The 12850-nt window shown below is 44.4% G+C and overlaps 1 protein-coding gene and 1 non-coding gene across 2 annotated transcripts in view; one reads left to right on the forward strand and one right to left on the reverse strand.

Annotated features, from left to right (window-relative positions):
• LOC112585770 (putative neuroblastoma breakpoint family member 5) overlaps window positions 1-3220 on the forward strand; it is a 31235-nt gene extending 28015 nt beyond the window's left edge. Inside the window, exon 16 of the mRNA XM_045166219.1 lies at window positions 2108-3220. The gene's annotated coding sequence lies outside the window, so the exon portion shown is untranslated. The remainder of the gene's footprint in view (window positions 1-2107) is intronic.
• A 9047-nt stretch (window positions 3221-12267) lies between these two features.
• LOC123465933 lies at window positions 12268-12431 on the reverse strand. The gene has a single exon (XR_006641253.1). It is a non-coding gene; the product is annotated as a U1 spliceosomal RNA (small nuclear RNA).
• Between the last annotated feature and the right edge of the window lie 419 nt (window positions 12432-12850).

A 12850-nucleotide genomic window follows, 5' to 3' on the forward strand; every position in this document is an offset into this window, starting at 1 on the left:
CGCCAGGCTTCTCTGTTCATCACCAACTCCTAGAGCTTGCTCACACTCATGTCCATTGAGTAGGTGATACCATCCAACCATCTCATCCTCTGTCGTCCCCTTCTCCTCCTGCCTTCAATCTTTCCCAGCATCAAGGTCTTTTCTAAGGAGTCAGTTCTTCACATCAGGTGGCCAAAGTATTGAAGTTTCAGCTTCAGCATCAGTCCTTCCAATGAATATTCAGGACTGATTTCCTTTAGGATGGACTGGTTGGATCTCCTTGCACCCCAAGGGACTCAAGAGTCTTCTCTAACACCACAGTCCAAAAGCACCAATTCTTTGACACTAAGCTTTCTTTATGGTCCAACTGTCACATCCATATATGACTACTGGAAAAACCATAACTTTGACTAGATGGACCTTTGTTGGCAAGTCATGTCTCTGCTTTTTAATATGCTGTCTCAGTTTATCATAACTTTTCTTCCAAGGAGTAAGTGTCTTTTAATTTCATGGCTGCAGTCACCATCTGCAGTGATTTTGGAGCCCAAGAGAATTAAATATCTCTCTGTTGCCATTGTTTCCCAATCTATTTGCCATAAAGTAATGGGACCGGATGCCATGATCTTCATTTTTTTGAATGCATAGTTTTAAGCCACCCTTTTTACTCGTCTCTCACTTTCATCAAGAGGCTCTTTAGTTCCTCTTTGTTTTCTGCTATAAGAGTGGTGTCATCTGCATATCTCAGGTTATTGATATTTCCCCTGGCAATCTTGATTCCAACTGTGCTTCATCCAGCCCAGGACTTCGCATGATGTACTCTGGATAAAAGTTAAATAATCAGGGTGAAAATATAAAGCCTTGATATATTCCTTTCTCAATTTGGAACCCGTCTGTGTTCCATGCCCAGTTCTAATGATGCTTCTTGACCTGCATACCGGTTTCTCAGGAGGCAGGTAAGGTGGTCTGGTATTCCCATCTCTTTAAGAATTTTCCATAGTTTGTTGTGATCCACACAGTCAAAGGCTTTGGCCTAGTCAAGAAAGCAGAAGTAGCTGTTTTTCTATGTTTTTCTATACACTAGCATAAAATACTAGAAGAGACTCTTTGAGAAAAGTTTGAGAAAAAGGTGATGAAAATTTAGTATAACTAAACTGAATGTTCTTTCACTTCAGAGTTTTATTTCTGTAGATGTCAAGGATATTCCTAGAAATGCCTTAAGGTAGATCCAGCATGAAATGAAATCACCTTCATAGCATTTTGGTGTCCATGGGATGCGAATGGCTTGAGACACAGTTACACTCCCTGCTCTCTTTTTGCTAATTTTATTTTGAGTTTCCCCCCTTTCCATTCATTTCTCAGTCTCCTTGGAGCAGGATTTCCCTGGAAAGCCTCATTCCTGTCCAGGAGGATGACCAAACAGCCTCTATTAACTGTTGACGCCTCCAGATTGGAGCTTTCCTCTTCTCCTCTCCCTTCCCGCAAATGTATAGGAAGGGCCTGTGGCCTGGGTTGTCAGTAACAAGTCATGTGGTTTTAGATCCGTGAAAACATAGCTCCTCCTCTGTAAATTATGGAACTGGACTTGGATTCGTTCTGAGGTCCCTATTGGTTCTCACAATCCAGGACTCTCTGGTAGCCTGCTTCTCCTCCTCAGAAGGCAGGATGAAGAGGTAGAAGAGGGTGTCTTTCTCAGTTGAGGGTCCTCTGCTCCCATAGCAGTCTGTTTCTAATTGTGTATGAGGGATGCTCGGCACGTCCATCCCTGAACATGTGGGAAAGTGTACAGATGAAGGGGATTCAGGGGTGAAATGCCTGTTGAGGATTAAGTGGTGGGGATCCATTTAAGGTTCAGAAGCAGCTTTGAGCTGAGATATCACCAAGCAAGGTGGGGTGAGGACTGGGGTCCTTAGATACTGCACCACAGGCTGGATGAAAAATTAGGGAGGTATTCCTTCTAACTCATGGATCTCACTTTTCTCTCCAGCCAGCCTGTGGCTCTCCCTTCAGTTCGTCCTGTCAACAGGAGCTGTGTCTGCCCCTGGTCCCAGTCACCATGTGGCCATCCCTCCAGGCTCAGCAGGACCTAACAAACACTCACATTTCTTCTCTCTCTCTCTGTCTTTCACAGATACCAATTATTTTAGGAACTAAGAAAAGATATTGTCAATTTGAGAAACCACACTATAAAATTACCATTTCCATTTGATGAAAAACAAAATCTACAACAGCAACTCAATTTAAACCTCAGCAACACTGGAGGGATCCTTTTCTGAGAATGAACATCCCAACCAACAACCACTCTCCACACCCCAACGGGACAGAATTGATGGGAGTAATCCCAGTCATCAGCCTCGGAATGTAATCCTCAGGAAGGTGATCAGTGCTTTGATGGACGGTTTGGAAAGACCTTAACTCTTGCTCCTCTAAATATCCATCCTCCACACACCAGCATGGGAACAATTGCAAGAAGACAACATATCAACCTGGTCACTTTTGGCCAGCAGATGGACTGTGCTCAAAGAAGACAGCATTTACTATGCATTGTTCTTGCTGAAAGTGTTCATCCTGTGTTTAATGTTGAGGTAGATATCAGATAACTGCAGAATTTAGACCCTTGAACCAGACAACTGGCCTGTCTTTCTTCAAACCGTCGATGTTTGCATCAAAAAGACAACCAAAAGGGGAAGAGATGTTTTAGGTCCCAAAGGACTAAGAAGATTGTGTTACTTTATTTCTTTAGTCCTTCGGAACCTCAGACATCTCCTCCCCTTCTTGTAGTTGTCTTTGATGGTCGTGACATTGACTTCTTTGCAGAGGATAGGTCACTTGTCTACTCAAAGGTCTACATTTTGCGGTTGTCTGATCATTTCCTCATGATTAATCCGGGTGAACCCTTTCTGCCAAGAACACCGTCTAGCGCCTGCTGGGCGCTTCCTAGTGCAGCCTGTTCGGAGGCCGAGCGTCCACTTCACTGTCACCACCAGTGTTATTCCAGCACCGAGCGCTGTCATGCAGAGGCTTGTGGGATCTGGTCACTGGAGACAGGTTCTTGTGTCTGTAATGAGTAATTTGACTAGTGGTATTTTGAGAGTGTATGAATATTGTGTTATATGATGCTCTTTCTGTAAAAACTTTACCATCCTTTATTGATCCCTGATGTGTATCAATTATCATATCTGTGGTATTGCCAGCTTTGTGCTGTGGAAAAGACAGCATAGCCCTAACATATTATTAAACATAATACCCCTAACATATTATTAAAAATATTTTTGAGTTTCATTGTGGACTCATGCTTTTTTAAAATTCAGTGTTATAATCTATTATTTTCTTGCATTAATATTTATTTGGAGGCTAACTGCTTTACAATGTAGTGTTGGTTTCTGCCATATAGCAGTGGGAATCAAACATAAGAATAAATATGTCCCCTCCTTCTTGAACCTCTTTCCCACCCCTCCCCCATCCACAAACCATTATTAACATGATTGATTTTATTAATATCAACACTCTTGTTCTCATGTGCTGTGCTGTGCTTAGTTGCTCAGTTCTGTGCGACTCTGAACCCCATGGACTGTAGCCCTCCAGGCTCCTGTGTCCTGAGGGGATTCTCCAGGCAAGAATACTGGAGTGGGTTGCCATGGTCTACTTCAGGGGATCTTTCCAACCCAGGGATCGAACCCAGGTGTCCACCATTGCAGGCGGATTCCACCAGGGAAGCCCAAGAATACTGGAGTGAGTATCCTATCCCTTCTCCAGGGAATCCTACAAAACCAGGAATCGATTCGGGCTCTCCTGAATCGCAGGCAGATTTTTTTACCAGCTGAGCTACCAGGGAAGCCCCTTTGTTTCTCCTGTTCAGTTTTGTATCTTAAACTCCTCTCACATCTTTTCATCTGTGTTTACCATTTGTAGTAGAGTGTATCTTCTGTGTTTCTTTCTCTGTTATTTTATTTTCTTTGTGTATGCATATTTGTGAGTGTGTGTCTTTTGCTTGGTATTTTGGAAGACCTGGATAGCTAGTTACTGCACTAAAATTTTTGACACATTAGTCCTTTAGTATTTCGTCACATTTCTAATAGTAGAAGTATATGTTTTAAATGTTATCTGTCAACTTCAACTTTTTACTACTGTGATGCTTGAGGACATTATTCTGCTTTTTCCTTCTGTCTTTACCTACCTTATAGTAGTATTACCTTATTGTATTATTTCAACCCAATCAAATGTATACCCTTTATATACTATATTTTTCCTACCTTTTTTTGTTAATGTGCTAACTGGTAGAGTAGAGGTAGGAGCTGGAGGAGGGGCTGACTGGGTCCTTTCAACCCCCTGGTGGCACAGGATGGCTGTCCCACTCTGGGAGTACCAGCAGCCTCCCTGTAGAAGTTTGAGGGTGTACCTAGGCTGCCCCCAGAGCAGGGCCCACGACACAGTGGCTTAAATCTACAATCACATATATACGTGATGACCAGATGTATGAAACTCATAGTTTCCAGTCAATTCTTGATGAGCAGAGTTCATCTTTAAAGATTTCTCATGATGGACTGAGGACGCATTAAGTTTGATATATTTAATACTTGTTTTCTGTTGCTTTGATATAGTACAGACACCTTGGCTAAATATAAAGAACTTGTCCACAATGAGTTTATTGATTTTTTAAAAAAAATTATATCTTACTTTGTATGTTCTGCTGAGATGTAGAATGTAAATTGATTTTTCTTCACTGAGGGTAAAGGGTGGGCTGGAGCTTCAGGACATTTTTTATTTTTCAAAAAAAGTTTTTCAGCTCTCCTAGGATAGGTCTTAGAACTGACCGTTCCAGGTCTATTTCCCCTAGATCTCTATGACTTTCTCTCTGATCCTTTCTCACTACCTTTTGTTCATTTCTATTCTGTTTGATGCTTTCATTTGTAATGCAGTGTCCCTTATAAGTTGGGATAAATATGTTCTCTATGTACCTTGTCATTCAGCCTTCTTTTTTCAAAGAATTTTCTATACCTTCAATTTTTTAGAATCTCCACCAGTTCCAATTTCTCATTTCTTCTTTCCTGTCTACTTCTATCTCGTGTTCCGTATTTCTTACGTAAAATATTGAGGTTTTTTCCATGTGCATGTATCTACAAATGCTTTGTTCAGAACAATTCAAAATATGGATGCCATGTTACATTTCCCAATATTTTTTGATTAATTTTGAGGCAATCTTTTCATTTGCTGAAATTTTTGACTCTCATTTTACACTTTTTTCTTCTGTCACCTTGGAAGAAATGTCTGCTATATAGTTTTCATTTTCTCATGACTAGGTTTACCTGAATGAGAAACAGTTGTTCCAGGTCAGAAGGGATTAGTGCTTTGATGGGCCTAGTTGATTTCTTTGTTTTAGGTCTGTCTTGTCCAATTATTTTAGCAGAGCTAAGGCTTGGGGGAAAGTCTTGGTGTGTCTCTTGATTGGGGGATTCTATTCTTCCAGTAGGACCTTTAATTTCTGCCAGTTGCACCATTCTTTTTTCATCACCACAAGTGTCCAAAGGATGCGCCCTTCAGCTCGGTCTCACACCTGATCCCAGTAATTGTACCTCCTCAAGATTGTCGAACCCCTTCCTATCAATTCCCTAGTCACCAGAGCTAGAGCCAACCGTGTCTCAGACACCCTCTGAATTTATCCACATGCTCTTTCTGTGAGTTATTTTACCTGAGTTCTGTCTGGAGTACTCCCTCCCTGCTGCACTCTCCTCTATATGCAGGGTCTTTGTTGATCCCTCTGCTGCTGTGTGGCTCCCAGACCTAGCTGAATACAAACCAAGTCACGCCCACAGTGTTCTCTGGTCCCTGGTTGTTTGGGGCAGGGTTTTGAATGGTGTCCTTGACTCTCTCTGTTAGTCCCTAGCCCTCAGAATTGTATGTTGAGAGATTCAGCTGCTATTATTCTAGGTGGACCTGTGTTCTCCTATCATTCTTTTTCAAATCCGAAATTTCGGTAGTACACAAAAGTAGACATAACAGAACGCTGCCATCTTTGTCAGGCATGGTCAACAATTACCAGCTTATGGTTGAACTTGTCTTACTATAAATCCATGCACTTACCTTTTCCTATTTTTTTAAAAGGAAATCTCAGACATCATGTTTCATCTATAATTATGTCAGCATGTTTCTCCTCGATGAGAACTCTTTTTAAAAGTATTATCATCATGGCATTATAATCATAAATTAATTCAAAATCTTTAATATCATAAAAGACTATTCAAAAATTCCATGTTTAAAAATGCAGCATTTTTTTCAGCTTATTTGATCACATAGGCTTTTAAAATTTATTTATTTATGGCTGCCCTGGGTCTTTATGGCTTGGCGCAGGGCTTCTCCAGTTGTGGAGAGCGGGAGCTCCTCTCTTACCATTTGCTGGTTTCTTGGGCTTCAGTAGTTGCTGCCCATGCACTCAGTTGTTGCGGCTTGTGGGCTTAGGAGCCCCACAGCATGAGGGATCTTCCTGGGCCAGGGATCAAACCTGTGTCCTTTGCATTGCTAGGCAAATTCTTAACCAGGGAAGCCCCCCTCTCCCTCCTCCATTATTGTTTCTAAGTTAGTATTCTTTTTTGGATCCAAATAGAATCCACAAACTGGAATCACTAAGATAATGCATTTAAGTCTCTTACATGTATGCTTACCTTCAATTTTGTCTTTCCTTCCTCCTTACTTTCTCTCTCTCTCACTCGCTCTCCATCTCTCTTGGTCTATTGCTGTCCTTTTTTTTCCCCTTTAAATCATTCATTTGTTGAAGAAACTGAGTTGGTTTTTCTGTAGCATTCCCACAGTCTAAACTGTATACTGCTGCTGAATCACTTCAGTCCTGTCCAACTCTGTGCGACCCCATAGACAGCAGCACACCAGGCTCTCCCGTCCCTGGGATTCTCCAGGCAAGGACACTGGAGTAGGTTGCCATTTCCTTCTCCAATGCATGAATGTGAAAGTGAAGTTGCTCAGTCGTGTCTGACTCTCAGAGACCCCAAGGACTGCAGCCTACCAGGCTCCTCCGTCCATGGGATTTTCCAGGCAAGAGTACTGGAATGGGGTGCTATTGCCTTCTCCAAAACTGTATACTAGGGTGTACTTTATTAAGTGTTTCTGTCCTTCATACTTCCTTCTTGGTGGTAGAATAGACAGCAGTGCTGTAATGTAACGAAAATGCAAGTCACACACGTAGTTTAAAATTTCCTAGTAACCACATTGACAATTAAAAAGTATAAGAGCACAATAATGCAAATATAATCTTCTACATAGCTGATAATGCTATATATACCTTAAAGGAAATATGGGGCTTCCCAAGAACTCGCCCGTCAATGCAGGAGACACAAGAAATGTGGATTTGATCCTTGGGTCAAGAAGATCCTCTGGAATAGGAAATGGCAACCCACTCCAGTATTCTAGCCTGGGAAATCCCATGGACAGAGGTGCCCGGCGGGATATGATCCATGGACCCAAAAGAGTTGGATAAAACTGAGCGACTGAGCACACACACAAAGGAAATATAATTCTACCAATGTTTTAAAGTTGTGTTTATTAGAAAAATATTGTGCATGTCTCCAACTTTTAAGGTTACAGTCACACAAATTATAAATGAACATCCAGGTCCTCAGTCCTACTACTTTGTAACTATTCAACAGCCATATGTCTAGTGGTCCCTACTTTGGACCTGTTGATACAGAGACTGATGAGATTCACACTTGCAATACTGCCAAGACTACTTCAGAAGTGGTGTGCGCTCTGATGAGGAGGCACATCAAGTCCTGTGTGTTTCTTCAAATAGTATTACCAGCCCTTTTAGTTCAAGACCTCTCAATCCATTTACTGATTCTGTGGCACTAAATGGTGATATCCCATCATCATGTAGTATTTAACTGGAATACTTGCATAAAAAGATACCTCTCCTAAATACTAAATACTGTTTAGTTACTCAGTGGTACCCTCTGTAAAGAAAACTGCAGCTTAATGAGCAATACTCCAAGTATCCTCTGTGGTCACCAGTTCATTTATTTCCTTTTTACTCTGTGTGCTAATATGAATTCAAAATTTCAAACACAATGAAGTATTTCAATTCATTGCAATATAGCTCTTATCAATACTCAAATTATCTCTCTTTTGACAGTGAAAGTGACTTTAAGCTGGCTCCTCAATTCTTTTGAAAAGTTTCTAATAGTATTTGAGACCTTTCTTGATAACACTATAAGGTGCTTCTCTTTGATCCTGAATATTTTCTGCCCCTGACCTGGACTCAGTCATTTGTCTAAGAATCTCTGGTTTCCTTTTGTGCAAAATGTTATTCCCAAATCAAATTATAACCTTAAGATGCTTACTGGATTTGGTTTGTTTCTAGGCATTTCCAGTGGACAGAGCTAAGAAATACATACTCATCTTTGTATGAAGGTATATATTCACATTCAGAATGTCAGGCTTTATTGAATGTTTATCTTTCATCTGCCTCTTTTCTGTATACCAGTATTTTTGTTTTTAAGGACACGGGGAGTAATAGAAATACATTTCATACAATCTCCTTTGCTTTTCCCCACATATTGGAATAAGAATAAATACCAACAATGCCAATAACAACACAATTAAGGAAAGCAGCTTTTTAAAAAATTTTGTCACTGTTCCAGGGTACATATAAATTATTCTCTCTCTCTTTTTTTAAATTATTCTCTTTTATAGTTCTCATCTATATGGTTGTTCACCAAAGTTACATCGTGTTTCCAATGTCTAGAAGTGACATTTAAAAAGTCAATTATATAATGATAAAAAAGTGAATGCTGTTTCCAACTCAAATCTAACTAGGTAGAATATATTCACTATTCTGACCCCGACTATAAGATCTGCAAGTGTCTCAAAGGCATGGGTGGCCGACCCCTGATCTCAGACGCTGGAATACACCGCCCAGACTCCTCTTTCTGGCTGAGTTTGGGATGAAAGGACAAGATTTCCTGGAGTCAAGGTTCAAGTCTTAGCCTAACAGCGGTTTTTCGTGTCCAAAGGAGACTTAGGAGTGAGAAGTTCTGAAATAAACTGAAATAGGATCAATCAAAACTGCGAATAATAGCGCACCTGAATAAAATATAGTGCTTCCCATTCAGGTCTGGAACCCCGCTCGGAAAGCTGTCACCCTGCCTGGTCAATGACATCACAGCCCCCGGACCACTATTCACAGGGACAAGACGTGCGGTTCGAAGCCCCCTCGTGGGGCAGGACTCAGTGGGCGCAGCTTCTGCCTTTTACCTTGAGACCCAGGGTGACCCGACAGGGGGTGGCAGTGCTTCGGTCGCTGCGCCTTTTGGCGACGGGGCCGGGCTCCGACGACCATTGACCGGCAGAGCCGCAGGGTCCTGCGGGGACGCCACGGGCTCGTCCCGCACCTCCCCGTGGTCCACGGACCTGCGCTTCTCAAAGCAGGTCCTCGACTCCTCCTTCGGACGTCGACTGCTGAGGGGGAGGCGGCAGAGCACGGGGGCCCAGGGCCTCCTTCGCGGGACCCAGACGTTCTGGTCCCGAGAGCAAGACGAGTTGGGCGCTGGGGCGGGAGAGTAGGTCCACTCAGCGCGCACCTGAGGCGCAGTTCGCTTTCAGGAGACTGAGTTCCGGCTGCGCCAGTAGAAGACCCTGCGTGCAGCCTAAAGGGAAAGGTCCCACCGAGACTCTAACTCGGATCGCTGGATTCAGTCCAAAGTGCTGCCATCACACCGTGGAAACACGGCCGTCTCGCTCTCCACCAGCTGAGCCGTGTGGCTCGTAGCCGCGCGGTCCCAGGACTTCCCTCCCTCCCGGCGCGCTTGTCACCCCGGCGCGCTTGTCACCCCGGCGCGCTTGTCACCTCGGCGCGCTTGTCACTCCGCCGCGAGCTGCTTCCTCCGCGACGCCAGCAGGCGCCTGACTCGCCGGCCGGCGGCCGTCTCTACAGCTTTGGGCGCAGTGCAATGAGAGGAAACCCATTGCGGGTGAGCGACGGGGAGGGGCTTTTAGGCCTCCCTCAAATGCTCCTGTTCTGCTGGTATTTCTAGAGTTTTCTGCCCTGAGGTGAAATTCCCGCCAGGAAAAATTTTAAAAAGTCCCTTCGCTCTTTGCAGTTGCCCTCTTCCCTGCTGCCCTGGGAACTCTGAACGTCCTCAGAAGAGCCCTTGGGACTTCGTGGGCTGCCCCATGTCTGGTACCCCAGGTCCAAAGGTAGAATTGCGGGCCACCGCCGGCTTCGTGTGGCGCGGGAGGGGCGGGGGGGGGGGGGTGTGGGGAGGTGGGGTGGGGACGACACGGCGTTTGCTCTGGTCAGAATTCGACCAGAAGCCAAAGATCCGCCTTCCCACCCGTTGCACCATGCCGGTGGAGGAACTGCGAGCCCAAATAAGTTAGGCACAAAGAACGGTTTACAGTAGTAACAGGACTGTTCAAATGTGCCAAATTCTGTAAGCGTTGAGCGGTGGAAAGTATGGGTTTGTTTTGTTGTTCAGCCGCTCTGTCTTGGCCGACTCTTTTCGACCCCATGGACTGCAGAACGCCAGGCTTCCCCGCCTTTCACCATCTCCGAGACCTTACTCAAACTTATGTCCACTGAATTGGTAATGCCATTCAACCATCTCCTCTGTCGTCGTCTTCCCCTCTTGCCTTCAACTTTCCCAGCATCAGGGTCTTTTCTAGTGAGTTGGATCTTCGCATAATGTGGCCAAAGTATTGGAGATTCAGCTTCAGCGTCAGTCCTTCCAATGAATATTCAGGACTGATTCCCTTTAGGATTGACTGGTTTAATCTTGCAGCCTAAGAGTCTCTCAAGAGTCTTCTCCAACACTACAGTTCAAAAGCATCAAGTCTTTGGCTCTCAGCTTTCTTTGGGCTTCCCTTGTGGCTCAGAGGTTAAAGTGTCTGCCTGCAATGCAGGATACCTGGGTTTAATCCCCAACTCTGGAAGATCCTCTGGAGAAGGAAATAACAACCCACTCCAGTACTCTTGCTCAGAGGAACCTGGTAGGTCACAGTCCATGGGATCACAGAGTCGAATAGGACTGAGCAACTTTTCTTCTTCTTTATGATTCAACTCACATCCATACATGACCACGGAAAAACTATAGCTTTGACTAGACAGACGTTTGTTGGCAAATTAATGTCTCTGCTTTCTAATATGCTGTCTAGGTTTATAGTAGCTTTTCTTCCAAGGGGCAAGTGTCTTTTAATTTCATGGCTGCAGTCACCATCTGCAGTGACTTTGGCACCAAGTAAAGAAAGTCTGTCACTGTTTCCCTTGTTTCCTCCATCTATTTGTCATGAAGTGATGGGACCAGATACCATGATTTTTGTCTTTTGCATGTTGAGTATTAAGCCAACTTTTTTCACTCTCGCTTTTTCTGGTGTCATCTGCATACCCAGTTTTGTACATGATGTACTCTGCATGTAAATAAGCAGGCTGACAAGATACAACCTTTGATGTACCCCCTAGACTCATCTGAAATGACCCTGATGCTGGGAAAGACTGAAGGTGGGAGGAGAAGGGGACGACAGAGGATGAGATGGCTGGAACGTGAACGTGAAGTCCCTCAGTCGTGTCCAACTCTGCGACCCCGTGGACTGTAGCCTACCAGGCTTCTCCGTCCATGGGATTCTCCAGGCAAGAATACTGGAGTGGGTTACCATTTCCTTCTCCGAGATGGCTAGAAGGCATCACCAACTCAACAGACTTAAGTCTGAGTAAACGCCGGGAGTTGGCGATGTATAGAGAAGCCTGGAGTGCTGCATGCAGTCCATGGGGTCTACAGAGTCGACAAGACTGAACTGAAGTAGCTACTGTAGTGTATATATATATATATATAAAACAATGCATAACGTCTATGTATAATACAAAACATAAAAAGTTAATAGCTTGAGGGAGCAGTGTATTCACTGCTGCTGCTGCGAAGTCGCTTCAGTCGTGTCCAGCTCTGCGACCCGAGACAGCAGCCCACCAGGTTCTGCCGTCCCTGGGATTCTCCAGGCAAGAACACTGGAGTGGGTTGCCATTTCCTTCTCCACTGCTTCTTCCTGTATTCACTACTGAGCTGAACTTGTTTGACTAGTTGTGTTTACTTTTTGCGATCTCATGGACTGTAGCCTACCAAGTTTTTCCATCCATGGGGTTTCCCAAGCAAGACTACTGGAGTGGGTTGCTATATCCTTCTCTAGAAAATCTTTCCGAGGGCTTCCTGCATTGCAGGGAAATGTTTCAAATTGCCTGAGCCGCCAGAGAAATCCCACATTGGTAGAAGGTAGTTTTATCGTTGAAACTATAGTTGCCAGGAGAGAGCGTGCACGCAGTCCCCCACTACCACAAATTATGCAGTCGAGTTTCCCGCATTTGGAGACATCGCAGAAGTCAACACACCCACAGTGCAATGGCTGAGCCTCGCTATGGGAGAACCACCTTCGTGATCACAGTATCTCCCTTGTCAGGTAGTTCAGTTCTGTTCAGGCAACTCAGTCGTGTTCGATTCTTTGCGATCCCAGGTAAGTATGAAGTAATTCTGCCCACCGCCCGCACAGCCTTAGACACGTTCACTGTTCGCACAGGCTCACTTTGCTATTGCCACCATCTCTTCCACCACCGTCCGCACCCCATCGTTTCCCGCGCCTCTCAGGCACTCCTAACAACTCTTCTAATAAAATCCAAGAGTATCTGGGAAAAACTTCCACAACCGGCAAAGTGGCAGGCCCGGTACTGTACCACTTCCGCTGCAAAATTTACATAAGCCCAGCCCCATTCAGGACCTGTAAGGCGGTTCCTCTCCTCCAACCTACGCCCTGTCCCATCATCTCCCCTCCCACCCCAGCCGAGACGACCAATGGGCAGGCCGGATGCTGAAGGAGAAGCGATGTCATG

The sequence above is a fragment of the Bubalus bubalis genome, chromosome 6 (genome assembly GCF_019923935.1).
Source record: "Bubalus bubalis isolate 160015118507 breed Murrah chromosome 6, NDDB_SH_1, whole genome shotgun sequence".
Lineage (NCBI taxonomy): Eukaryota > Metazoa > Chordata > Mammalia > Artiodactyla > Bovidae > Bubalus > Bubalus bubalis.